The sequence below is a fragment of the Lemur catta genome, chromosome 4 (assembly GCF_020740605.2).
Source record: "Lemur catta isolate mLemCat1 chromosome 4, mLemCat1.pri, whole genome shotgun sequence".
In the NCBI taxonomy this organism is placed as follows: domain Eukaryota; kingdom Metazoa; phylum Chordata; class Mammalia; order Primates; family Lemuridae; genus Lemur; species Lemur catta.
The window spans coordinates 107,412,911-107,440,874 of record NC_059131.1 but is presented as its reverse complement, the minus strand read 5'-3'; the positions used below and the strand labels follow the sequence as shown (position 1 = coordinate 107,440,874).

Genomic DNA, 27,964 nt, shown 5'->3' with positions numbered 1-27,964 from the left:
TATTTTTATGATTCACAGTAATAATTTTAATAAATGTTATTTAAAATAACTCTGTAATAAGAGCTGGAAATATGAGTCACTTTATGCTTTCTCCTGAAGGAAAAGTGGCTCCGTAGCCTTTCCTTGGACTAAGCCTGAGAAGTTTTCTTTATCTCCCCAAACCATCAAAACTGGGGAAGCTTTAGAGTGAATTGACCCTTGAAGTTCTCTCTGAAGCAGGACTGGATGCAACAGAAAAGCAGAACCTTGACCCCTAGGGAGGCCCAGCGTAGCAGGCTGCAAATAATAAACCAGAAGCTGTCTACGAACCATCAGCCAACTGCCAAGTGTTTTCCAGCAGCTAACTTTGCCCTTGTCACTTATGGATGTAAAAATTATTATACAACCCTCAGCAGTACAAAAAGAATGAGTATATCAATGTTAACACATATATACACACATATAGACACACATGCACACAGGGCTCGACTATTTTGTGAACTGTGTCTTGAACAAATTACATAGCCTCTCTGTGTCTCAGGTTTTTTCATCTCTAAAGTGGAGGTAATAATACTTTTCTCACAGGAGTGTTAAAATGTAAATGAGCTAGAATACTGAGAGCAATAGAATAGAGCATGCTCAATGAATATAAGTTATTGCAATAATCCATACATGTATGTACACACATTAAAAAGAGATGGGATGAAATTATACCAAAGACTTACTGCGGTTATTCAGGGCCACAGGATTATGAATGCTTTTTATTGTCTTCTTTATACTCCTATATTTTCAAAACATCCTACAATAAACCTGTATTTCTTTCATTTCGATAGAGACCATAAGGGAAATCTAGAAAAATAATGAAGTGGTTACTGCAAAGATGGTAGAATTATGAATAACTTTTTTAATAATTTAAATTGTTTTTAATTTTCAATGTTTTTAATATTGACTTAGTCAGTAGAATTTTTAGGTCTAGGAAAATGAAGATGGAGAATGAATTAATGCTCAGCTGTGTGGTACAGATGCAAGATGTTGCAGAGGTTGCTCAGATGGTTAGACGGAGATCGTGAAAACTGCAGCAGTCATGATAGGCTTCTTGGAGGTGGTGGCACTCACGGTAGACGTGGGGGGTGGATGCCTTTCCCAGAGGACTGGTTCCATTCGTGTTTCACATACACACTGACATACACACACACACTCACACTGCTTTGAGCTCCAGCTTTACCGGATACGGAGGGAATAAAGAAAGCATCTCTGTCTTCAGGAATTTACTTCCTAATGGGCAGAGTACACACATAAACAAGTAATCTTTCAGTTTAATACAGTAAATAATATAGCATCATGCAGGATCAGTGGGAGCACAGGCACAGTATGTTAGCCCACCCTGGCCTTCAGATTGGCTTCTTGGAAGTGGAGTTTCTTGAGAAATGTCTTAGTCAGCTCTGGCTCCTGTAACAAAGTACCATAGCCTGGGTGACTTAAACAACAGACATTTATTTCTCATAGTTATGGAGGCTGGAAATCTAAGACCAAGGCACTGGTAAATTTAGGATCTAGTGAGGGCTCACTTTGTGGCTTGCGAACAGCCACCTTCTTGTATTCTTCCATGGTGGAAGTTGGGAGGCAGGGGTGCAGGATGGAGCTGTGGTATCTCCTCCTCTTCTTCTAAGGACACTAATCCCAGCATGGGCTCCACCCTCCTGACTGAATCGGCTCCCAAAGGCCCCATCTCTCAATATCATCACATTGGAGGTTAGGATTTCAACATATGAATTTGGGGGAGGCACAAACATTCAGTCCAAACGTTCATAGCAAAGGATGAGGAAATCCCAGGAATAGGAAAATGGGCATTCCCAGAGGCACAAACAGCATAAACACAGACGTGTGAGATGGCACGGTGCCTGTAGGAAACTGTGGGCAGTTTCGTAGTACCAGAACAGTACCCTTCAAACTTTTTCCTCACCACAGAATCCCTTCTACCAAAAAAAAAAAAAAATTATCTGCATGGGAGCCCAGTAGATGAAATCAGGTTGGCTGTGTAGGGGCAGTAGTGGACACCTCTCCCGGGAGGTGGCCCACGAGGCATGCCCGCAAGGCCACCGGCTCCAGGGCAGTGGGGACTGGGGACCCAGGGCTGGGTGCCTGCAGCATGGGGCACGGGGAGAACCGACCGGAGCGGGTGGGGTCAGGCCTTGGAGGGCTTCATGTGCTCGGCCTCCGTCCAGAATGCCACGGGCATGGCTGTGCGGTTTGCCTGAGAAACCTGCGCTCAGATGTGCGCTTTGAAAGAGGAGTGGTAGCGTGAGAAGGAAGCGTGCTAGTCCAGGGAAAGGGTCTTAAGGGCTTGACCTGGGGCAGAGGACACGCGGAGGGAGGGGGTGAGTGGTCGCAGGACTTCACTGACGCTGTCTCCGGGAAGATGGTTTCCACAAGGAGGTCTCATGAGGCCCAGCGGCCGGAGGGAGAGGTCAGACCCTGTCAGTGATCCCGCAGCCGTCATTCACGCTGACTTTGTGCCCAGCCGACATTCGCCCGTGCACCCCTATTAGCCCAGATGGACGGATGCCTATTATAAAGACAAGGACAAAGGGACACGTGGCTGTGATGGTTAATTTCACATGTCAACTTGCTGGGCCATGATACCCAGGTGTTTGTTCCAACACCAGTCTGGATGCTGCTGTGAAGGTATTTTTTGGATGAGACTGACATTTAAATTGGTAAACTTTGACTAAAGCAGACTCCCTATCATAACGATTGGATGATGGGTGGGCATCATCCAGTCAGACAAAGGCCTCACAAGAAGAAAGACTGAGGCCCCCGAGGCAGAAGCATTAACTCTTCCCTGGGTCTCCAGCCTGCCAGCCTATTCTGCAAAGTTTGAACTTGCCAGACTTCACAACCAAATGAGTTAGTTCCTTAAAATAAAAATAAATCAATCTCTTGACTGATGGATAGATAGATAGATAGATAAATGAAAATAGAAAAAGAAGCACAAATGGATGCGATAGAGGCCGAGATGGAGAGACCCTACTGGTTCTTTTTCTCGGGAGAGCCCTGAGGCAGGGGCTTGCCCCAGCGTCCAGTCAGCTGGGGACAGGGTAGAGGGGGAATAAATCGCTGATTAGTAATGACCTACTAATTCAACTGCACCAAACTTCCTCCCACAGTGGTGGAGCAGGTCATGCTCTTAACTAGCATTCCTAAGGCACAGCTCTGATGACATCACTGCCCTGCTCAGAATCTTCCAGCGATTCTCTGTAGCCTTTCAATAAAGTCCCAATTACAAGGCCTGACATTCAGAGACCGCTGTGGACTGGATTCGGTCTCCACTCCTGGTCCTACCTCGCGTGTCTGACACACTGACGACCGTGCCCTATGCACCCTCCCCCAGGCAGACTGTGCGTCCTCATGCTTTGCCTGGTGACTTGCGGGCCCGCACAGGAGGAGTGCACATTCCTGCTCCATTGATTTTGGGCTTGTCCACACAATTTGCTTTGCTCAATAAAATGTGATGTAGTGTAATCAGATGTGACCTACACTTGTCCCAGCAGAAACTTAAAGTGGTTGTGCGGTTTGGCTAAACTGAGAGCAGGTGGTCCCTAGCAGGCTGGGGAAAGAGAGTGTAGAACTCTCTCGTGAGGACTTTTTTCTACTTTTCAAGTGACAAGAGTAACAGCTGTCCCATCTGAAACTTTGTCTTGGAAGTCTAGATTGTACACCCTGCTGTAGTGTGAAATTATATCATTTTCAGCAAGGAACAGCCTGTATTTCTTGAGGGTTTGTTAAATCACTTAAGATTGGGTATGTCTACATAACAGACCAATGGATCTCTTTGAATCTTAACTCATTTGTTTTTGGGAAAAGTGTCTTAAAATAGTGTCTTGCTTTATTTTCATCACGTAGTAGGATACGAAAAATATCTAAACAGCTGGCACCAAACTCCCAATTTGAGTATGAAATGTCTGTGTTTAGGACAATAGCTTTCTAGGTCATCTGGGATGGAAAGTGAGGCCTTGAGATACGGGAGACCAGGAGGGAACAAAATGACAGATAACTAAACTGTTCCTTTTAGAAATAATTGAGAATGGGGGGCAGGGAGAAGAGGGAGAGAGCTGAGATAAAACAAGAGTGAAAGAGAGAGCACAGATAAGCAAAGCCTGGAACCAGGCTAGTTTAGCAGAGACCTCCAGGCATCCCCTGTGAAACCTTCCCTCCCCTTGCACAGCCATAGCTTTCCAGCTGGGCACACCACTGCCCCGTCACAGGCTCCATTGTAGCCAGTGAGATCACACGGCTCACTGGCCTGAGAATGGAAGTGATATGAACAGCTGCTTCCCTAGAAGGACATCCTTGGCCTCCATTCCCTCCTCTTCTCTCCTTCTGATGGGCTGCTTGCGGTTGGGATTTGACCCAGCTTCGACCACGCAGGTGAAGATGCAGACATGCCCAGGGGATGGCAACCCAAGACAGACGGAACTGTGGTTCGTCTGTGGGGAGCAGGGCTTCCACTCAGCCCAGACTGCTCAACTCTGGACCGAGAGAGAGAGAAAGCCCGGAGGGGGAGGGTCGTTAGGAATGGGAAGGGCTGGGGGCTATTGTTTCAGCAGTTTAGCCTAAATCCCGACTAATACAATGGCAGAAATTACTATGGGGCTTTTGAAAAATAAATCTTTTGAGATAAATCTTATTCAATTTCTAAAATTTGCATTTTCTACATTGTAAACATTCGGTCTTTTGACTTTAGGCAAAATCTGTTACAAATAGAAAGGCCTGTGTGGCTGAAAGTCTTGGTAGAAATCTAGGAAAGAAACTGGTTTCCACACTGGGCTAACAGAGCACAGACCAGAACACGAGCAGGATGGGCCACAGACCGGAATAATTCCGCAGAAGATTCCCATGACGAGGGGAGCTCACCTGAATTCCCAGAAGGATCAGGGAGAGCCTCAGCTTTGCACAGAATATGGAATGGAGGGATGATCCTCTTCAATCTATGTCACTGGGAACAGAATGGACACCTGCACCAAAACAGGAATTCATCCACGGAGGCAGGAATGTGCAGCAATCGAGACGACAGAGTTTAGAGTCGGACTGCGTGAGCTCCAATTTCCACTCTGCCGCCTGCAGTTATGTCACTTCAGGGAAGTCATTTGAACTCTAAGCTTCAGTTTTCTTATCGGTAAATCGGGTCCAATATTAACATCTACCTCACAGTGTTGTCGTAGAGAAATAACAGGAATAATGTACATAAAGCAGAGGGATCAGCAAAGATTAGCCCTTTTTTTTTTTTTTTTTCAGACAGAGTCTCAGTCCGTTGTCCTGGCTGGAGTGCAGTGGTGTCATCACAGCTCACAGCAACCTCAAACTCCTGGGTTCAAGTGATCCTCCTGCCTCAGCCTCCTGTGTAGCTTGGACTATAGGCATGCGCCACCACACCCGGCTAATTTTTTTCTATTTTTAGTAGAGATGGGGTCTTGCTCTTGCTCAGGCTGTTCTCAAACTCCTGACCTCAAGGGATCTTCCCACCTCAACCTCCCAGAGTGCTAGGATTACAGGTGTGAGCCACCTCACCTGGCAAGGATTAGTTTTTATTATTAACGATAACTTTAACTAATTTCATCATAATTTTAATATGAAACCCAAACTCTTATTCGAGGCTCAGAGAAAAATCACCAACTTTGAAACTCCTTTGGCAAAGTCACTTGCTCAAGTGTTTCTTACTCAACCTGAGGAAGGTGGGTGGGGAAAGGGGTTCACTCCAGCATGTGAGGTGTCCGGGACAAGGATTAGGATCACTGTTGCTCAGATGAGAAAACAGAAGTTGAGAAAGGCGTCCCTGTCCTATATGTTTGGGCTTCTGGGACAAAACTACAGATTGCCTGGCTTGTGAATGATAGACATTTATTTCTCACAGTTCTGGAAACTGGGAAGTCCAACATCAAGGAACTGACAGATTTGGTTTCTGGTGAGGGCCCACCTCCTTCTAGACAACTGTGTTTTCAAGCTAACCTCACCCGGCAGAAGGGGAGGGGATCTCTCCGAGCCTCTTGTCTGGACATTAATCCCATCAAGAGGGCAGAGCCTCACTTCCCAAATGCTCCACCTCATAATACCATCATCTTGGGGGTGAGGATTTCCAGATATGAATGGGGGTGGGGGCCACCTGAGTATTCAGGCCATAGCAGTGCCGGACATAGCAAGTTAGTGGCAGAACTAGAAGTAAAACTGGGGACTCCATCATCTGAGTTCCAAGGCATTTTTGCAAGGCCAGGTTAAGAACAAAATAACACTTTCACTGAAGTTTCAGGCTACCCTGTACTTACCCTCTCCTTCCCACTGTGCTCCCTCTCTCCGCACGGCACGGCACACAATTCACCATCTGCTCAGGGACTCGGGCAGGGAAGCCCGGTCAGCCTGTGCTTCCTGGTTTCCCATACTGCCTACGTCCAACCAGTCCTCCCATCAGTCTATTTCATCGCCAAAATCGCTCTCAAATTCGTCCACCTCTTTCTGCCCCCACTGCCACCAGCTACTCCCAGGCTACTGCCACCACCCCCTGCAGCCTCCTAACTGGCATCTTCATTTGCCCTCTCACTTTTCTCTCCTCTTGGCAGCTAAAGAGATTTTTTTAAACTGCAATTACAATCATTTCTGTCCCTGCTTAACACCTTCCACTGGTTTCCCATTGCCTGAGGATAAAGTCCAGTGAGTTACCTGGTTAGTTTTAGCTCATGACACTCTCTCCGGCTTTCTAACACCAGTTTTTCTGCTTCTAGAACAAAGTTCCCTACCTTTGAATGCAGTTTCCTCTACGTAGGACAGTCTTTCCAGCTCCACCTCCCTTTATCCAGCCAGCCCATCCACGCAAGAGTGTTTGTAGCGAGCTCCTACCACACACCCTGCACTGTTCTAGGCCACAGAGACAGTCAACCGTCTTTGAACCGAGAACCCTGTTGGCAACCTGGTGAAACCTATGGGCCGTTTCTCAGGGTAAGACTTTTTGAACACGTAAAATAAACCCAGAGGCTTGTAAAAGGAACCAAACATATTGAAATAGTTACCATAATATTTAAGAATTGTTATATAATAACATACATTTTTCTTTCTTATTGCATTAAATAACAAGATGTAGCAGGCCTTAAAAAAATACTGTAACTACATATAGGCCGGGCGTGGTGGCTCACGCCTGTAATCCTAGCACTCTGGGAGGCCAAGCTGGGTGGATCGCTCGAGGTCAGGAGTTCGAGACCAGCCTGAGCAAGAGTGAGACCCCGTCTCTACTAAAAAAAAAAATAGAAAGAAATTATCTGGCCAACTAAAAATATATAGAGAAAAAATTAGCCGGGCATGGTGGCGCATGCCTGTAGTCCCAGCTACTCAGGAGGCTGAGGCAGTAGGATTGCTTGAGCCCAGGAGTTTGAGGTTGCTGTGAGCTAGGCTGACGCCACAGCACTCACTCTAGCCAGGCAACAGAGCGAGACTCTGTCTCAAAAAAAAAAAAAAAAAAAAAATACTGTAACTACATATTAATGATCGGCATAAATGGTATTTCAAGATATCTGCAAAACTGTAGTATGTGACAAAGTCTCAAGCCCAGTTCAAACTGCTGTTGTTAGTGGCCTATACATTCACAATGGAAGGAAATGCTAAAATTTCATTAGGGATTGGTGAAAATAAAGATGTAATTTTTTTTTCTAGCCAAATTTGTAAAGCCCACACTCCATCTGCAGACCCCAGAGAGTCCCCAGGATTCATTAAATCCAGGTGAATACAGCAGGAGACCAGACCGACACGGGAGCTTCCGTTCTAGTCATGGCAGGCTGATAACAAACAAAATGATTTCAGATTGTGATGACTTGTTTAAGGATAATAGGCAAAATAATTCCAGGTGATAATGAGTCATTTCAAGAAAATAAAGTGGGATTAACTATTAATAGTAGCTAGAGTAGTTGAGTAGGATGACAAGAAAAGGCCTCCTGGCCCTAGCTGAAACCCACAGGAAGAGAACGAACTAGTCTCATGAAAAGCCAGGGAAGAGTGTCGCAGAGAGAAGGGACGGTGAGAGGCAGGCCCCGGTGTGCCATGGGCCAGGCAGAGAGGGTGGCATGGCCCCTGCACAGTGTTGGGAGATGAAGTCAGAGAACCAGGCCTGTGTCAGTCCCAAAGGTGGGCGAAGGAAGTCCCTGAGTTCCTGCTTCAGTTCCCTCCTCCGGAAAATTAGGATGGCGCTGACTCCAGCATCTCAGGGTTATTCTGGGAGCCCTTATGATCATGTGAATTAAAGGACCTGGGAGCTTTCCATGGGTCCCGAGTCATCCTACTCACTCTCACCGTTGTCCTGTGACATGCATGCTCTTAGGGTCCCTCTTTCTCTGAGGGGTTAATTAATTTGCTTAAGGGCCCGTAGGCCGCACATGACACAGCTAGGATTCAGGCTGAGCTACCTGACTCTTAAAGCCTTTCACTTGGCTCCCACGCTTTTCTATCCCTTGTCGATGGATAAAGCATAAATTATTTCAAATCAAACTCACGCACCTCCCCGGTTGCTCCCAGGACTCGCCTGTCTGTCCACGTACCGATTCTCTCTCCCTGCAGAGCAGAGTCTCTGGAGGAGAGGTCAAAATCCAAAGTCCGCAGCTAAAAGCCACATGGCCTGAGGGAAACCACTTAGCCTCCACTGTTAAAGCCAGCATAAACATGGCAACCCACTCCTGGGGCCTGGATTATAGGAGTCCCGCAGTGAAAAGCAGCCTGAATCAATGGAAGGAAGACAAGTGTTCCATTCTGGCTCAGTGCAGCTGGTTTGTGCTCCCAGGCACCCCGAAGCACTAAAAGCAGCCCCCCGCAGCCCCCTGCCTACCCACGGGGCATGCTGCCAGCCCACTGGGGATGCCGTCCTTCGGGGAACTTTTGGGCCCTGTCCCCTTCCCACAAGAAGGTTCTCTGCTGAAGTAGGTAAGGGTTCAGACTCTGGAGGGCTCAGACTTCTGCTGTATTTGCCTTCCTGAAATGGCCCCACCCAGCCAGGCAGCATTTCCTCCCCCGTTTCAAGAAAAAGGAAGAACCAGGCAGAGGGTGAGGGTTCAGCAAACCTCTATTCTCCCACTCACTCTTTGTTTTCTCCCCCTTTTCACCCTTTCTCCAACAACTTGACCTCAGAGCCTTCTCAAGATCTCTCTCATGGTCTCCTTCTGGTAGGTGCTTTGGCCTAAAGTATTTGGAATACGGACTCTTTCTGCTTCATCCAGGTGTCGGGGCCATGTGAGCCCTGCCCACAGCATGAGAAAAGACACTGTGCCTGGTTTGTTTAAGGCCTTCACCCAACTCACAAATACCTGGGGGCCAAGCGCCTTCCGTGCACCAGTGACAACCTATTTTAGGCTGAGTGGTGTGTTTTCCCACCCTTTAAATTAAATATGAAATATGAACTGTCCTATTTTGAATCAAAAGTACAGTTTATTATCTCTCAAACAAGAAGCAATACAATTAATCAAAGTATGCACCTTAACTATCAACACAGTTTTGCCATCTCAACAGTAGCTTGTTTATGCCAGCAGCAAAAAAGCCTGGAGAATGAGTGGCGATGAAATCACAAAAGGCGTTTTCCACAGCTTGTTGAGAATTGAATATTTTTCCTTGCAAGAAGTGGCCTGAAGCCTGGAAGAAGTGGGAGTCAGTTCGTGCAAGGTCTGGTGAATATGGTGGATGACAGAGTTTCTAAGCCCAGCTGCTGTAGTTTGAGCAGCGTTGTTTGTGCGATATGCGGTCGAGTGTTGTCTTGCAAGAGGATTGGCCTGTCTCTATTGACCAATCTCGGCTGCTTAACCGCAAGCATCCTCATCATTTCATCCAGCTGGTTGCAGTAGACATCCTCGGTAATCAACTAACCAGGTTGCGTAAAGCCATAGTGGATAATACCAGCACTCGACCACCAAACAGACACCATTAGCTTTTTTTGATAAATATTCGGTTTTGGATTGTGTTTTGGCACTTCATCGTTATCCAACCAGTGTGCCAAATGCTTGCAATTGTCAAAAATAATCCATTTTTCATCATATGTAACAATATGGTGTAAAAATGTTTGTCTTTATGTCGTGACAGCAAAGAAAGGCAAGCTTCAATACAAGTTATCTTCTGACGCCCGTTTAATTTATGAGGTACCCACCTATCCAGCCTCTTTACCTTGCGCATTTGTTCCAAATTGTCCAATGTTGTTGGAATAGTAACATCAAACCTTGCTGCTAATTCACATATAGGTTGAGATGGGTTTGCTTCCACTACAGCTTTCAGGTCATCATTATCCACCTTGGTCTCAGGTCACCCATGTGACTCATTTTCAAGATTAAAATCACCAAAATGGAACTTCTCAAAACACTGATGTACTGTGCATTCACTAGCCACATCCTTCCCAAACACTTCATTGATATTTTGAGGTGTCTGTGCTGCATTGGTCCCACGATGGAACTCATATTCAAAAATAACATGAATTTTTGACTTATCCACAGTATAACAAAAATTGCTCTAAAAAAATTTGAGATAATCACAAGCCAAAACATGCGTTTGAAAAGATGAGGATGCACCTTCACAATTAAACAAACATCAACAACAACAAGTGTCAAAGTGAAATGTCAGAGATGCCAACTGTCAAACTTAGTACTGGAGGAAATCGGACATTCCATACTTAATAACCTAACATTTCCCCCCTCACTTACAAGACTGAGGATGCCCCAGAAACGACAGAAGTGAACTTTTTACTAAGTCTCCATTCATTACCTCACTTAAACTTCGTAATTATGTTATGAGATGGGTCCTAGTATTGTCCCATCCAATAAAAAATTATTTTACGGGACAAAAAAATGATATTTAATTTTTCTTAGAGATGGCAATGGGATCTCGCCCTGTTGCCCAGGCTGCAGTGCAGTGGCTATATACAGTTTCCATCATAGCTCATTGCAGCCTCGAACTCCTGGCCTCAAGCAATCCTCCCACCTCAGTCTCCCAAACAGCTGGGACTAGGGAAACTGATATTTAGAAAATCTAGTAACCTGCCCAAGATCACTCAAGATTTTAAATTCAGGTCATCGTACTTCTGCAGCTACTGTCCACTGGTCAAAGAATGAGTCTGGGTCGTTTCAGTCGCAATCAGCCCAAACTTCACTCTGGGCCCAAAACTGATTTGTCACCACGAGGTGATGCGGGCAGTATCGTGTCACGGGGACTCTCACACACATGCGGTGAAATGGTCCCGGATGCGCTCGCGAATGGGAACGTGAGCTGCCCCTCCGCCTACCGCGGGCGCCTCGCGGCGCGCAGGCTTCGGCTGGCTCGGGCGCCGCGGACGCCTCGTGGCGGCAGCGCCTTCTCCTTTGCCGTGGTTTCCCCGCAAGCTCACCTTGCCAAGCTGCTAGAGGGAAATAAAATTCCTTCCATGTCACTAGATTCCTACTCATCCTGCTGCCGCACCTAGAGAGGAGGGAGCGGCCGAGAGGAGAGGCGGCGGCCGTGAGGAGGCGGCGCTGGGCCCCCCGCGGCTCCGGGCCCGCGGGCGGCGGCGAGGTGCGGCCCCGGCTGTGCGCACAGCCGCGCGGCGCTGACGCTACCGGGAGAGACGGACGCGAGGAAGTCGGAACCGGGCCTGCGGAAACGAGACGGCTCCTGGGGCGCCCTCCTTCCCGGCCCCTCTCTGAGAACCCCGGGCCCGGGGCCCCGCGGCTGTGGGCGCGGCCGGGGCACTCGCTCGCTTCCCTCCCTCGGCAACACGGTTCCCGGAGCCCGAGCGCCCTGAGGGCCGGACGGCTCCGCGCTCCAGCACGCAGCCCCGAGAACGCACGCACGACTCTGCGACCCCGCGGGCAGCCAGACAGCCCTTCGAAACCAGACCCACGTTCCCCGGGGAGACACGTGCGCTCGGCTGAAGCCAGCGCAGCAGGGCGAGGGGGCGCGGCGCGGAGGGAGGCGGCTCGCGGGAAAGGCGCGTCCCGTGAGGGGCGGCTCCGCCTCGTGGGCGCCGGCTTTTCCTTGGGTTAGGGATGTTCCTGTGTCCTTGGTTTGAACAGGAAACTCACCCCCGCCTAGGTGCACTCAAAGTCAAGGCCGAGCTCTGGGAGGAAGGGCAAGAGCAGGGCCCTCTCCGTGCCGTGCGTGTGTGCGCGCACACGTGTCTACACAGCCCTAATCACAGCACCAGTGAGGCCTCTGAGGCGACCTCCCGATAAACGGCGTTTCTCTCCCCTACCTGGGTCCTGAACAAGATAAGACACAGGAGGGAAGAGAAAGCCGGAGACAGGTGTCACCTTTATTGCTCCCAAAACCGGGTAAGAAGACGGCGCGGCGCCAGAGCCGCACCGGGCGGATCACAGCGCGCGCTCAGCGGCGTCCACGCGGGCGGGGAGAGGCAGGTGCGCCGGGGGGCCTGCGGCAGCGTCCACGCGGGCGGGGAGAGGCAGGTGCGCGGGGGGACCTCCGGCAGCGTCCACGCGGGCGGGGAGAGGCAGGTGCGCCGGGGGGGACCTGCGGCAGCGTCCACGCGGGCGGGGAGAGGCAGGTGCGCGGAGGGGCCTGCGGCAGCGTCCACGCAGGCGGGGAGAGGCAGGTGCGCCGGGTGGGGGGGACCTGCGGCAGCGTCCACGCAGGCCGGGAGAGGCAGGTGCGCCGGGGGGACCTGCAGCGCGAGGCCGCAAGGAGAACACAGGCCCCTGACCAGGCCTGGCCCCGAGAGAATAAGGGGCAGAACTGGGCTGAACATACACAGTTGTTTCCCCGAGTTTACCAGGTAGCTGAGTCACTCCACCTCCAGGCTGTGGAATCAGTAAAAGGAATGCCTCCTGAGGGAAGAAACGGTGCTTTATGTATCCGTGTTTCTCAAAGCCGTGCGCCCAGAAGACGCACAGGTGTCTGCCGTCTGGAGTCCAGACAGACCTAGGCTCGGTTCTCCTTCTCAGCCAGTTACTGAGGAAACTCGAGCGAAGTCTTCGCCCAGAGACTGCAAGCGCATGGCCCACAGAGCACAGCCAGCTCTTGGACGGTCTGTTCGACCCACACACTGTTAGCCCACTAGTGTCTTAAAAGCTTGTAAATTAGCTGACAACTTTTAAAACTTAGGTTTCACATAAAGATCTGGATTTCCGGCTTCTCATGAAAACTTGGAAGACTTGATGTGGTAAATTGAGGCAATAACCACTTCAACTCCTCACCTCTCCCCTTGTCCACATGCTTTGCAAGTCGCTGCACTCCTTCCCATGAAGGGTTGGGGCCTATATCCGACCCCCCCCCCGCTGTGTCTCTCGACTGGCCTTGTCACTTGTCCTGGCCAATAGAGTGTGACAGAAATGACCGTGCCAATTCTGAGCCTGGACCTCCGAGGCTTCGTACACTTCCTCTCCCTCTTTCTTGGAACCGGCCAAGACCTCGTGTGAACAAGCTTGGGCTGCCCGCTGGAGGATGAGACATCATGTCAGAGATAAGCTGTCTCAGTTGTCCCAGCCAAGACCCAAGACATGTGAAAGAGCCTAGAAAAGATCAGTGAAGCCAACACACAGCTAACCTGCCTGCTGACCACACATGCATGAGTGAATCCAGCCAAGACTAGAAGAACCACCCGCCTGACTCATAGATTGCAGACAATAGCGAATGGTTATTCTTTTAGGCTACTGAGTTTTGGGGTATTTTGTTATACAGCAATAGCTAACTGATACAGCTGGCTATGTTGGGCCTGCGTTGCTCATCACAACTCTTAGCTGGGGCAGAGTAAGCCCTTAAGATGAGGCATGCATTTTGCGGCTCCCAACCTCATGCTATTCTCTGTTGTCACTCTGACACAGTAACTCAGTAACAGCTGCCATTAATTATCATCCTGGAGATATTATTTTTCTCATTGATTGGGCTAACAATAAATTAAAATGGTTCTAATAACCACGACTCTAAAGATTTGTATGCCAAAAGAGATTGAGTAAACTATGTAACCTAAAAAATATGGGAGAGTGGAGGAAAAAAATTAGTCAGCCCTCTGTGCATTCGAGCAACTGCTGGTAGAAAATATTCAGGAAAAAAGTTGTGTCTGTACCAAACATAAACAAACGTTTATTTCTTGTCATTATTCCTTAAACAATACATTACAACAACTATTTACATGGCATTTATTTATTTATTTATTCATTCATTCAGAGACAGAGTCTCACTCTGTTGCCCAGGCTGGAGTGCAGTGGCATCATCATAGCTCACTGTAACCTGGAACTCTGCAGCTCAAGCAATGCTCCCGCCTCGGCCTCCCAAGTAGCTGGGGCTACAAGCACAATGCCACCAGACCTGGCTAATTTTTGTAGAGACAGGGTCTTTCTATGTTGCCCAGGCTGGTCTTGAACTCCTGGCCTCAAGCAAACCTCCCACCTCAGCTTCCCAAAGCACTGGGATTACAGGTGTGAGCCACCATGCCTGGCCTACATATAGCATTTACAATGTATTACATTGTGTTAAGTATTATAAGTACTCTAGAAATGATTGAAAGTATAGGAGAAGATGTGCGCAGTTTATATGCAAATACTATTTTAAATCAGAAACTTGAGCATCCCCAGAGCTTGGAATGCTGGGGGGGTCCTGGAACCATCCCCCTCAGATTCCAAGGGATGACTTTGCGTTCTTACACTGACCCCTGTACCTGCTTGACTCCTATAGACCCTTCAATTAGAGCTCTTTTTTAAATCCACTCAGCCTTAGTTTTGTCCATAAAACTGGGGTTAAATCCACATGACTCTGAGGATTCTTTAAGAATTGAATTAGGTTGAGCAGACTAGCATAGTGGTTTAGTGCCTGAGCCCGGGAGCTATACTGCTAGGGTTTCAATCCCAGATTTGCCACTTACTAACTAAATCCAAGCACAGTGCCTCCCACTGCCCCGATAGATGTTCAATAAAGCTTCTTTTGTTCCTTTCCCTTGTTAGGATTTTCTATCTTTACATTGTTCCAGGAAGTTATTACCAATCAAAGTTAACTTTAAAGAAGATTATTATTTTATAAATAACCTAAGAACTGATAGGCACCAAAACAATATCAATTTGTTGAGTATTCACAACTTTTACAAGAATTATAAAATATTTAAACCTTCTAAATATACCCTACAGAAATAAAACAGAGGCAAAAGCATAGGTGTTTACAGCGTCCATTCAAGTGACAAAATACTTAGCCATAAAACAAATATCACTTTGGGAAAACATGAAAATTTTCTCAGAAAACAATGTTAAGTGAAAAAAATATATGCGCAAAATAGTATATATGCATTAGTTGCAATTCTATAAAAATATAACTACAGTTGGAAATGATTAGAAAATAATATAGGATAATATAAGCATCATCCCAAGTTTATAAGATTTTAATAAAATTGTTAATATTACAATTTTAAAATTTATGCAATGTAAATCATACTGTACTATCAAAAAGTGTATTTGCAGAGTATTTCTCAAAGTGTATCATAATATATCATTTTATGGGCATGTATCGATTAATTTAGAGAATTGCTAAGTTTTATTGGGAGACATAAGAACAAGCTATTATATAAGCAAAAAATGTTTTCTTAAAGCCAACAATTTGAATGCCTATCCTTAGAGCTTTTTCCTTCCTCCCATTCTAACACCCACAATCATCCCTCCTTGTGGTTAAAAGCCAAACAAAATGAACAAAATTTTAACACCCCTAGCTCCACATCACACTGTATCAAGGGAAATAAACAAAGGTTCCATCCTTGCCCATTACTCCTCAATGAGGATGGGATGCTGTACTCAGCCAAGCAGGTGGAACAGCGTAATCCCGGTCTTCCCTGGATTCACGACCCCTGCTCCGTGTTATGTGATGGAACACCACACCTCGTGTGCTATGTTCACAGGGAGCTTGCCGTGCGTACCCTGTGCTTGCACGTGGAGAGGACCATCTCCCTGCTGCTGGGTGCTACCACTGAGTAGAAGCCCCTATATCACTCTGGCATTTTTCCAAAGGAGGGAGAAGCAAGATGGTATTTGGATGTGGGCACTTCTGTGGTTTGTATCACCAATGGAGGATGGGGGGCTACTGAATAAAGACATCTTAATTGATGAGCTTTAGTGGATGGAACTCAGTTCCCTTTTTATGTCTTGCCAGTTGAATTTTTTTTTTTTTTTTTTTTTTTTTTTTTTTGAGACAGAGTCTTGCTCTGTTGCCCGGGCTAGAGCGAGTGCCATGGCGTCAGCCTAGCTCACAGCAACCTCAAACTCCTTGGCTTAAGCGATCCTACATCTCAGCCTCCCGAGTAGCTGGGACTACAGGCATGTGCCACCATGCCCGGCTAATTTTTTCTATATATATATTTTAGTTGGCCAGATAATTTCTTTCTATTTTTAGTCTCGCTCTTGCTCAGGCTGGTCTCGAACTCCTGACCTCGAGCGATCCACCTGGCTTGGCCTCCCAGAGTGCTAGGATTACAGGCGTGAGCCACCACGCCCGGCTGCCAGTTGAATATTGACTCTCGTTTCCTATCTGTAAAATGAGTTGATTTTTGCCCTTTCCTACTTTATAGGTGGTGGTGGTCGCAGCATGATGGCAGCTAATGAGTACCTACTGTGTGCCAGGCCCTGTGCTAGGCTCTTAACATTCATTCATCTCACTCAGTCCCCACAAAAACCTCATAAGAAAGGTATTTGTATTATCCCCATTTTATAGTGTAGAAAAACTGAAGCGCTATATAATCTGCCTTTGGTCACACAGCTAACAAATAGCTGTGAAAGAACTTAAACTCAGATCCAACTGATAATGCTACCCTCTGGTTTTCAACCTTCATACCTTTGATTTAATTTATAAAACATCATAGGAACCCATGTTAAATGTCCAAAAGAGATAGCCAACTCAGAAGAGTAATGAAAAAAGAAAACAGTTACATCTTATTATTCTTTGTATGCAGTATTGGGTTCCAAAGTAAACTTCGTTTCTGAAACACTATCCTCTACTTGTTATAGCATCTAAAAATGCAAAACAACAACAAAAAAATATTAAATTGCCCTAAGTCCATGGGACTTGCAGTCGTGTGGTACCAGCTGGGAGCACCAGAAAGGACCTTCCCAGGCATAGAGGCCAATGGCCTCCCGTTGCAATTGCAGACACTGTGGCTGGGGGAGCAGGTCACTGCCAGGCCACCTGGGGCTCCAGTCTGAGCCTCACTTGCCAGGCTTCGTTTAGTGTTCTCCTAGCCTCTTTCACAGAGTCTTAATCTCTGTTCAGATGCTTCCTGGAAGCACTGAGAATTTCGCCCATCTGCTCTCCTTCCGTCACTTCCTGCTCCCACCACCCGATCACCATCACGTCTTTGGGCCCTGGTCCGCAGCAAGCTGTCTGCGCTCCCAGCACGCTGCACGCAGGTGCAGGAAGGTCTGCAGGTGTGAGCTTTGATTAAGCTGAGAGATTCCCCCAGGACCCAAGCTATCCTCAGCCCACCATGCTCTAGTCTTATTACTCCACAGCAGAGAGAGGGTCCCCCACATTTGAAGGCAACTGCAGTTGCGATGTTGGCAGAGCTGGTTGAGAATTGCATGTCTAGTCTTGGCACAGATCCATGCACTAGCAAAGATATGAAATTTATTTGCTATGGTTTGAATGTGTCCCAAAAAGTTCATGTGTTGGAACTTATTCCACAATGCAGTGGTGTTGAGAGGTGGAACCTGTTAGCTCATGAGGGCTCTGCTCTCGGGAAGAGATTAATGCCGTTATTTTGGGAGTCACTTAGTTATCTTGGGAGTGGGTTCCTGATAAAAGGATGAGTTCAGCCTCCTTCCTTCTCCCTCTCGCTCACACACTTGTGGTCTCTTGCCCTTCTGCCTTCCACCATGGGATGATGCAGCAAGAAGGCCCTTGTCAGATGCAGTCCCCTTGCCCTTGGACTTCCCAGCTTCCAGACTGTAAGAAATAAATCCGTGCTCTTGATAAATTACCCAGTCTGTGATATTCTGTTATAACAGCACAAAACCTACTGAGACAATAACTAAACCAGATAGAGAGATCTATAGAAATATAACTAATGAAGGCCCATTCCTGGTGACAAAGGTTTAGTGGTTAACACCAAAATAAACCAGTATTGTTTGTAGGTATTGAATATATATTTGTGCTTAAGTTAACCACGTATAGGTCCAGCTATGAAATATTCATTTCTCAACTAAGCTTTTTTATTATCTTTAGAAAGCACCAAGTTATCAAGTCTGTGTAGAGAATCCCTTCAGAGATGGGTTAAGCCTAAGTGGACGTAGTAATCTCAGCTATCACTCACACCCCTGCCACTTGGTGGGTCTCTACTATGCATCAGAAACTGAGTAGTTATGACTAAGGTCACAGACCTACTAGATCCTCCTGTAACCTCACTCCCTCAATTCCAATTCTGGCTCTGAGCCTTACCAGCTTAGAGAACAAGAGAAATATAAAACGTGTAGGGCTGTCATGAGCAGTTGCATAAGTTGTTCACTGTATCAAGATGCCGAGCCAAGGAGTGAGTGGTGGCTAGAATTCTGCCCATGCTCCTCTCACTGAGCCCCTTGTCCAGTGCAAGGTAATTTCCACCTGCAAGCAGAGGGGGCTCGGATTGCAGAAGTATGTCTGTTCAGATACAGTGACTTTTTCTAATTTACACAAAGGTGCCAAATAGCCAAGCAGCAGCCCTGAAATGGGGTTCTCAAGAGGCAAAAATTGGGACTTTTGTCTTCCATATAATTTGGTCATTGATCAACTACATTTAGAACCCCAGTGCCTAGAACTCTGCCTGGCACACAGCAGCACTCAACAAATATTTGTTGAATAAATGAATATACAACCATCTGAAAACAAAATATAAGAGCTGAATGTTGAGGAATATAGCTGCACTTCTCAAAGTGTGGTCCAGGATCTATGGGGTTCCTCAAGACTTAAGGGGACCCTGGGGTGAGAACTATTTTCATAATAATACCAAGACTTTATTTGCCTATTTCACTCTCATCCTCTACTATTATACAAAGTTCAAAAAGTTTATTGATATGGTTTCAGATTCTATTATACACTGCAACTAACTGTTAAGAAACTATAACTTGACCAGGTACGGTAGCTCACACCTGTAATCCCAGCACTTTGGGAGGCTGAGGTGGAGGGGATCACTTGAGGCTCAGAGTGTGAGACCAGCCTGGGCAACATAGCAAGACCCCATCTCTACAAAAAATTAAAAAATTAGCTGGGTGTGGTGGTGTGCACCTATAGTCCTAGCTACTAGGTAGGCCAAGGTGGGATGATCGCTTGACCCCAGGAGTTGGAGGCTGCAGTGAGCTATGATCACAGCACTGCACTCCAACCTGGGCAACAGAGAGAGAACTTGTATCTAAAAATAAATAAATTAATTAATTAAATAAACTATAACTTAATTTTTTTAGTATTATCAAAGAAAAATATCCATAATTTTCTGGAAAAGGCTATAAAACACTTCTCTTTGTTCTAACTAACTATGTATGAAGCTGGATTTTTCTTCATATATTGAGTCCAAAACAACAAATTACAAATCGCACCAAACTGAATGCAGAGGCAGATCTGAGATCCAGCTGTTATCTGTTACATTAAACATCAAAGCGACTTGCAAAAATATAAGACAATGGCACTCTTCTCACCAAAAACTTTTAAGGAAAATTTAGTTATTTTTCACTTAAAAATGTATTATTTTGCTAACATTTAATGGGTTTATTATTACATTGAATTAATACATATTTTATAATTTATCTGTTGTAATTTTAACATAGTAAGTATTACTATTTACAACCCACATCAACAAAAATTCTTTAAGCTTTTCAATGGTTTTTAAGAGTGTAAAATGGGGCCGGGCGCAGTGGCTCACGCCTGTAATCCTAGCACTCTGGGAGGCCAAGGCACGCGGATCGCTCTAGGTCAGGAGTTCGAGACCAGCCTGAGCAAGACTGAGACCCCCGTCTCTACTAAAAATAGAAATAAATTATCTGGCCAACTAAAAATATATATAGAAAAAATTAGCCGGGCATGGTGGCACATGCCTGTAGTCCCAGCTACTCGGGAGGCTGAGGCAGGAGGATCGCTTAAGCCCAGGAGTTTGAGGTTGCTGTGAGCTAGGCTGACGCCATGGCACTCACTCTAGCCCGGGCAACAAAGTGAGACTCTGTCTCAAAAAAAAGTTTGACACCAAAAAGTTTGAGAACTGCAGGTATAAAGCAAACTCGGTTATCAGAATCATCAGGAGAACTTTGCACAAACACAGATTCTGCGCCCCACTTCTCTAGTTTGTGATTCAGTGGAGCTGGGCTAGAGCTCTGAGAATTTGGATTTCATAAGAATTCTCTCAGTAGTTGTGATCATCAGTCACTGGCAAAAGCAATATAACATTAACAGAAGTTTGGGGAAATACAGGATCAAAACGCACTACGATTGTCAGAGAAGGCTTCAGTTATTCCACAAACATTTATCGAGCTCATATTATGTTCCAGGCACCATTAAGAACACTGGGCAGACACCAGTGAACAAGACCCAGGCCCTGTCCTGAGGATACTCACAGGCCAGCCGGCGAGCGGACGGGCCAGGCAAGAGTGAGCACCCACGTTGACGGGTGCGTGACAGGGGACACGGGTGCTCCTGGAACACAGAGGCAAGTGCCCCGCTCTGGAAGAGTTCAAATTATAGAGAGGATCTGGAGAAGCAAGGAGAAAGGTGACAAGACATTGTGAGTGGTGACTTGGAGGTAGATGGCCATGATGCCCATGTTGTGGACAGTGTGTTGACCAGCCTGGCTGACGTGAAGGGCTGGGGGAAGACAGCAAGATGCAGTCAGATAGGTGGGGATGGAGGAGTTTAAAGCCAATGAGAGAGCTGCTTGAATCACAACTCTAGGGACACAATAGAGGGTAGCTTTGTGGGTGACAAACTGAAGAATGAGACACCTGCTAATTGGCAATTAGAATAATGTCATTCTGGGGGCATCCAAGCCAGTGAGGAAAATAAGCAACAATGTCCGTGCCCATGGTCTGAAGGAAATTAGATAACCTGCTAAGACTCAGACAGTGGGATAAAATGGATTTCATAAGCCTCCCTGAACTTTCTATGCCCTTGTCTTAGGGGATTTTATGAATCCTTTCATAGCAGTGGCTCTTGAAATTCTGGGGTCATGGACTCTTTTGAGAATCTGATGAGAGCTTTAGATATTCTAAGAAAAAAATGTATTAAGGCAAAAAATTGCATGTGGCGAGGCAGAACTTTCTCCACCCTCATGCTCCCTTACCCTCGTATCTTCTTTTCTTCTTCTTTCTGAAAAAGGTGTCATTGATACGAGGGAGAGGGAAAATATTTTTTTTAGCAGAATTAGGCACCAGTTATTGGTAGTGAATATTAGCAGCAGAAAGTTTGGGGGTAGAAATTTCACTCTGAAGTCTAGGGAGCCTCTTCCTGAGAAGTAAAAGGAACTAATACAGGGATAGAAACAGGGACGGAGTCCAAGTTTGGTGGAAGAGGAGAGGGAGAGATGAACTAGACTGTGTAAGCTTTGGTGCATGCCTTGATGGAGAATGCAAAGAGCTGTACTCAATGAGTAGGAGTGATTGCCTTGTGGTAAGGCTTTCTGGAAATAGATTGGACCTTTGCACCCATCAGACACCGTAGCCATAACCAACAGCAGGTTTTTCCCCTTCACTTATCTCAGTTCCTTTTGAGGCTGCATCTTCCACAGCAGCTGGGATCAGTCTTCTCCCAGTCAGGGATGGTGGTCACAGTTGCACAGGCTGTTCACTGAACAAGGCTCCAGGCAGAGGGGACAGTGGAGACTAAAACCCAGCCTGTACTGGGCTTGCCGTGCTCCGTGGGCTGGCATGGGCCCTGTGCACCCAGAGCAGACGCCATTTGCTGATTCTCACAACGATGCCACAGGCTAGCAGTGCTGTACCACCAGCTCAATGCTCTGCTCTTTCTCTTCTCCTGTCTCCTCCTCTTCCCTTCACCGCAGGGGCCTGTGGCAGAGAATTGCGCTTGTGCGTCTCCGCAATGCCATGCAGGCTGGAAACACTGGCCGGACTCCCATCTCTCCTCCTCCCTCTCCCAGAGCCTCTTGCACATGGACTTCGCTTTCTCAGAGATAGCAGATTAAACTAAGGTTAAAAGAGAAAAATTACTCACTACCTGACAAGTGTGCTTCTACCAACAGGCAGGAAGAAGAAAACAGACCGAGGCAGAACACGGCAGCCTCCCTCCTCCGCGCAGCCAGCCTCACGCTAGAGAAAAGCGGTGAAAAAGAACAGCCCAGAAATGGGACCGGAGCAGCAGCTGCAGAGCTGAAACCACAGGAGGGCTCTGCCTGCTCCCCCAGCTGGGGGGCGACCAGGCCTGGCCGGGTTCCAGGTCACACACCTGCTGTGGGCTCCAGAATGAGCCCAGGCTCGTTCCAGCTTCGTTCCCGCCCTTCCGCCTCCGCTTGGCAAGTGTGCTGTCACCGCGTGCCAGCCAGGCTGCTCCTCCAGCTCCGGCAGCCTCTCCTGCCCCCGGGGACCGGGCCGGAGCTTGGTTGGGACCAGGTAGTGACCTGGTCCTCCAGGACTCTTCACGTAAGGACAGTAGGGTCAGCAAAACTCCTCCTCCCTCCCTGTAGTGTCCCAGCGGGGCCCAAGGATTCAATTGACATTAGATTAACCGGAGAAAAGCAAACACCCTTATTTCGTGCAAGTTTTACGTGCCACGGGAGTCTCCTGGGGAAACGACGGCCCCGAAGCAGCAGCGGGAGTCGCCACGACGCACCGGGACCAGGCCGCGGGGCTGGGGCAGGAGTCGCGACAGCTGTGCCGAGCAGCCCCGGCCTCGCTCTGCGTCCTTGAGGGGAAGGACGTTGCGTCTTTCCCATGGGAATTTCATCTCCTGCTTTTAAGAAACAGCACGAAGGCCAGTGTGATCTTCCTGCACCCGAAACGGCTGAGGCTTTTCATCAGGAGCGCTGAGTTTCTTCCCGGAAGGAGGTTACGAACAGATAGCATCTCACACAAAAAGGGTCTGTCCCAGACCAGGTCTGGGACTATTTTTCTTTTCATCGCATTCTATTGCTGTGTCACATGACTATTGCAATTCACTGATGTGATAACAACACATGATCATCTTGTCACAGCAGTCACTTGAGGACAGAGTAAATCAGGATCCCTTATATGCTTGGCTTACAACAGATACTTAATGAACATTATTCAGTAAATGAGTGAACTTTCCTAAACAGAAAAGAAGTGAGCAAATTAGATCAACGCCTCTCACAGTACAATAACACCAGCCAGGGCATGTCTGTCAACTGTCACTGGACTACATGGCAAGGTAAGAAAGAAAAGAAAGTTTTTATCTGAGGAATACCAGCTCCCTGTAAATTACCAGACCCGGGAGGGTGCATTAAAATGAGACAGCAGTCCCCTCTCACTCCTCCACCCCTTTTGAAGGCACCTGCTGTGTAGACTCTACACTGAGTGTTGCCCCGCATAGCCATAAATTAACCCGACGGTGCCATGTGCCGGACACTGTACTTCGTACCCTAGAGTTCAACAATGTATAGCCAATCAATAACCAATGTTATTTCTGTAAACCAATGAGAACTCCTGAAAAACAACTTTTGCAATCGCCCCTTTCCTGGTTCATTCCTTTTTCTTTGAAAACTTGGGCCTCTCCTTTGCTCTTGGGAGAACTTCCTAGTGATTCCTGGGCTGCAGTTCTCAACCTTGGCCCAAATAAACTCTCTTAATTTTGCCTGTTTCCTTCTTTAGGTGAACACAGGTAAACATAGAAATTGAAAGTACAACATATGTAAAAAGTTTTATAGCGATTGGATAATATCTGTTGACTCTAATAATAATAAAATTGCACTTTAATATGTCTTTGGGGCTTTTTACTTTTTTTCCTATTAAATCTTTGTCTTTTTTTTCTTCTCAAAATTCATTGTGTTTTTAAACAATATTGATCTGCAATGATCGGAAATTTTTTAAAAGACCCTTTTCTGCAGCAGTTTAGTCAGATGATCGGCCGCCCTTTGGAAAGGGCAGACTTCTTTAGCATGTGAGAAGTTCCATTTCCAAGAAAATGTCCTGGCAGAGAAAGGGACAGGGAGTCCCCCCTGCACAAGCCCTCAGCTAGTCAGATCTGACAACAGCCCCCACACGATGACTGGTCTCTTTTTGCAGGGAGGGAGACTAGAGGTGTCCGCGGGGCCGGCGCCCGCAGCTCGTCGGAGCCTTGCAGGGGCCGCGGGCGTGTTCTCCTCCCTGCCCGGCCGCGAACTCCAGAACGAACCAGGACTAGCAGAGGCGTCAGCGTCAAAGCAGAGCAAATTCCGGGGCTCTGTGTTGTGGCAGGATGGGGGTTTTCTTCCCTGCCTCCCCCACCTTTCCTTCCTGCCAGGAGGTCTGCTGAGACGGACTAGGTGAGCCTGAAGCGCACCGCGGCTCTGTTCCCGCAGGCGTCCGAGTACCAAAGGGAAGGGGTGTTTGTTCCACAGCTGTCGCACTCTGGATAATCAGAAAGCCTCGAGCCTCCTCCAGGGCGAAAGGAATCTGATCCAGCACCTTCAACAGGGAGCCCAGCCCTGCGGGGAGGGCAGAGGAGGTGGAAAAGGATAAAGCGGTGGGCAGGGCAGGAAGGAGCAGAAAAGAGCAGCGAGAGAAGAGCCGCACTCTGGTCGCCACACTCCGGAAGGAACACACAGGTGACTTGATGGAAGTTAAAGAGATCTCTGGACTTCACGTCTGTCACGCTAAGATTTTTCTTTCTGGAGCGGGATGCTCCCTACAGGCCCTCCCAGGTTATGTGACCAAGGGGTTAGCGTGCAGAACCAAACGGGGGGAGCCATGACTGGAAGTGGGCAGTCAGGAAGGAGCTCAGGCTGGGGCCACGTGGCCTGGACTGAATCTTGATTCTGCCACATGCTTGTGTCTGGCTGTGGGTAAGTTTCCTCATCTGTGAAATGGGGATGGTAATAGTACCTTTATCTTAAGTGCTTACAGGAAGTAAATAAATTAATATATGTGAAGCACATAGTGTCAGATATATCTGTGGTTATTACTGTGGCTCTAAGCAAGGCTATATATATACACACGCACATGCACAGTGTGTCTGTACACATGCACACACATACACCCTTTCCACTATGAAGTTCAACAGAATCTCACAGATGCAGTTAACAAACATGTGGTTACAGGTTCCTTGGGGAAATCGGGGCTGCCACGCTGCCATTGCGCACAACAGTGTAGGAGTCTGTGTACTCACCAGCACGCTGTCGTCGAAAGCTGTTCATAGTAAGTGAAAAAAGCAGATTGCAAATCAGATTGCACCATACGATCCTATTTATGTCAAAATACACACACATGTGGATAAGAAAAAGTCTGGAAGGGTAGAGACAACAATGATGTAACAGTGGTTGTCGGTGTGATTTTTATTATTGTCTTATTTCTTTGCTGCTTTTTCTAATCTTTTCAACAATAAGCATGTAAGATTTGTATAATTTGGGGGGGGACAGATCCAGAAAAACATCTGTAAAAAGAATGTCTTTCCTTTATGATTGCTTTAATCTGTGCCAGCCAGGCTGCATTGCAGATTTTCTTTCAGAGCATGGGGTGGGGTTGGAGAGAATCCCGGGGTGCCCCAGATCACGCAGCCCCAGCACGTTGCCAGGGCTCCCAGCTCTGGCGGCTGAGCTTGCTGCTGACAAGCATGGCGGTGCTGCTGGCCGGCTGTCGTGCCGTGTCCTCCTGCTTCTCTCCCCTTGCTGGTTTCATGCACTGGCCTTTGCCTCTGACGTTTTTCTTCTTCTTCTTTTCTTAATCACCTGCCAATACTCCCAACATTTTAAGCAAAGGGTAAACCTTTTAACTTCCATCATTGAAACCTGAAATAAACAGGCACAATCCCAAGCTCCAGGGTAGAGGCTGGAGGGTCTGAAGCCTGCAGGAGGAGGCAAGAACACCCCAGAGCTGAGGCCACGAGCCGGCTTTGCCCGAGGCCATCCGTGTGTCCTGGGGCGAGTGGGAGAGTCGGTTTCTGCATCTGTAAAGCGATGTGGTTGGGCTAAATGCTCCTTGTGGTCCCTTCCAACTCCACAAACCATGAGTCTAGGAAATAATAGAGAAGCAGAAGCAAACGTCCTTCTATGTTGATTTAGATATTAGACTCAATGGAAATATCCACACCAAGAGAAGGAGAGAAAAAAATTCACATTGATCTGCATGTAGTTTACCAGAGAATTAAGGCAAATATGGTTTGGAGCCTGGATTTATGGATAATTTCCTTCCTTCAGACTTTTCCATTTGGCAAACAGAGATGGCATCCAGATCTGCCTACTCACCTAATGAGTGCTTAGCAGACAGCCACACAGTAATGGGGCCAACACAAAAAATATGTTCTGATGGTAAGGATGATAATAGTGACAGCCAGGACTTGGAATAAGACCTCCCTTCTGATCAGTAACTATATGTGCATGGCCTAGACAAGCCACGTCACCTTCCTGGACCTCCTCTCTCACACTTCTACCTCCCAGAGCCATATTGAGCCTCAGAGGAAGGCACGGTGGAATGGAAAAAGGGCAGTTTGGAGCCAAGAAATCTAAGCACAAATCCCGATTCTGCCAAGCATTAGCTACATGCATACAGACGAGTCATTTCACCTTCCTGAACCTTAGCTTCCCGTCCTGCAAAAAGAGCCAAATACTACCCACAGCATTGCTGTGATGTTACAGGAGACAATGTACCTAAAGTACTTTATAAACTATGGAGTGCTAACCGAACACTGGCAATCGTTATATAAGACAAGGAACATGGAATCGACCTACGCGTCCATCAGGGGATGAGTGGATACAGAAAATGTGGTGTGTGTAGATATTACACCATGGAACACTATGCAGCCATGAAAAAGAGTGAAATCATGTCCTTTGCAGCAACATGGATGCAACCGGAGGCCATTATCCTGAGTGAAATAGCTCAGAAATAGAAAGTGCAGTGCCACAAGCTCTCACTTGCGAGTAGGAGCTAAACAATGGTACACAGGGACACCCAGAGGGGAACAGCGGACGCTGGAGACACCCAAAGGTGAAAAGGTGGGGGGGGACTGAGGGATGAAAAATGACCTGCTGGGTACAATGTGCACTACCCAGGTGACGGCTACACTAAGACTTCACCACTATGCAACATATTCATGTAACAAATCTGCAGTTATATTTCCTAAATCTATAAAAATAAAAAATAAAATAAAGAGAAGGAAAACCACTTTGGGAAACTGTAAAGTGCTCAATGAATTCATGTGTGGAGGTGGTGATCGTAAGGATTGATTCGCTTAGGAAATACGGTTCAGCAGCTACTACAGGCACAGACCACTTCAAAGATGGGTGAGAGGGTACCGGCTGCAGAGCGAAGTGATGAAGAGGGGGAGGAGAAAGGGGAGGGAGAGGGCTGTGCTGGGGAAGTACACATGTGTGGTGGTGTATTTGGGGCTCTCTGAAAACCTTTTAACAATCTATCTTCCCTCCAGTGCTCAGTAAATCCATTCCCTGGGAGCACAGGCCTGCCACGCAGCAGCTCGCGCTTGCCTGAGCCGCGGCGCCTCGCTCGCGCAGTGCCCCGGTCCACTTCAATCCGTGTAGAAGTTCCAGACACAGATTGCGGCACCTTACTACGCTCTGTTTGAACAACATGGCTGTAAAGCAGCCGTCCCCAACCTTTTTGGCACCAGGGACTGGCTTCATGGAAGACAATTTTTCCACAGACAGAGTGGGAAGAATGGGGTAGGGGAAGGGATGGTTTGGGGTGATTTAAGCCCATTACATTTATTGTGCAGTCAGACTTCTCTGCTAATGATACTGTGTATTCGCAGCCGCTCCCAGCACTAACGTCACTGCCTCGGCTCCACCTCAGGTCATCAGGCCTTGGGCTCTCGCAAGGCGTGTGCAACCTAGACCCTTGCATGCGCAGTGTGCAGCAGGCTTCGCGCCCCTGTGAGGAGCTGATGCAAA

The 27,964-nt window shown here is 47.4% G+C and overlaps 1 long non-coding RNA gene across 4 annotated transcripts; it reads right to left on the bottom strand.

Moving 5' to 3' along the window:
- Positions 1–1,234: 1,234 nt before the first annotated feature.
- On the bottom strand, positions 1,235–22,246 carry LOC123637384. Of its 4 annotated transcripts, none has more exons than XR_006734826.1 (4): positions 22,129–22,246; positions 20,517–21,959; positions 4,894–5,179; positions 1,235–2,545 (listed from the first exon to the last, which is right to left on the bottom strand). It is a non-coding gene; the product is annotated as an uncharacterized LOC123637384 (long non-coding RNA). The 4 variants fall into 4 exon arrangements; XR_006734825.1 differs by having other exon boundaries at positions 4,894–4,994; XR_006734828.1 differs by having other exon boundaries at positions 4,894–4,975.
- Positions 22,247–27,964: the final 5,718 nt, after the last annotated feature.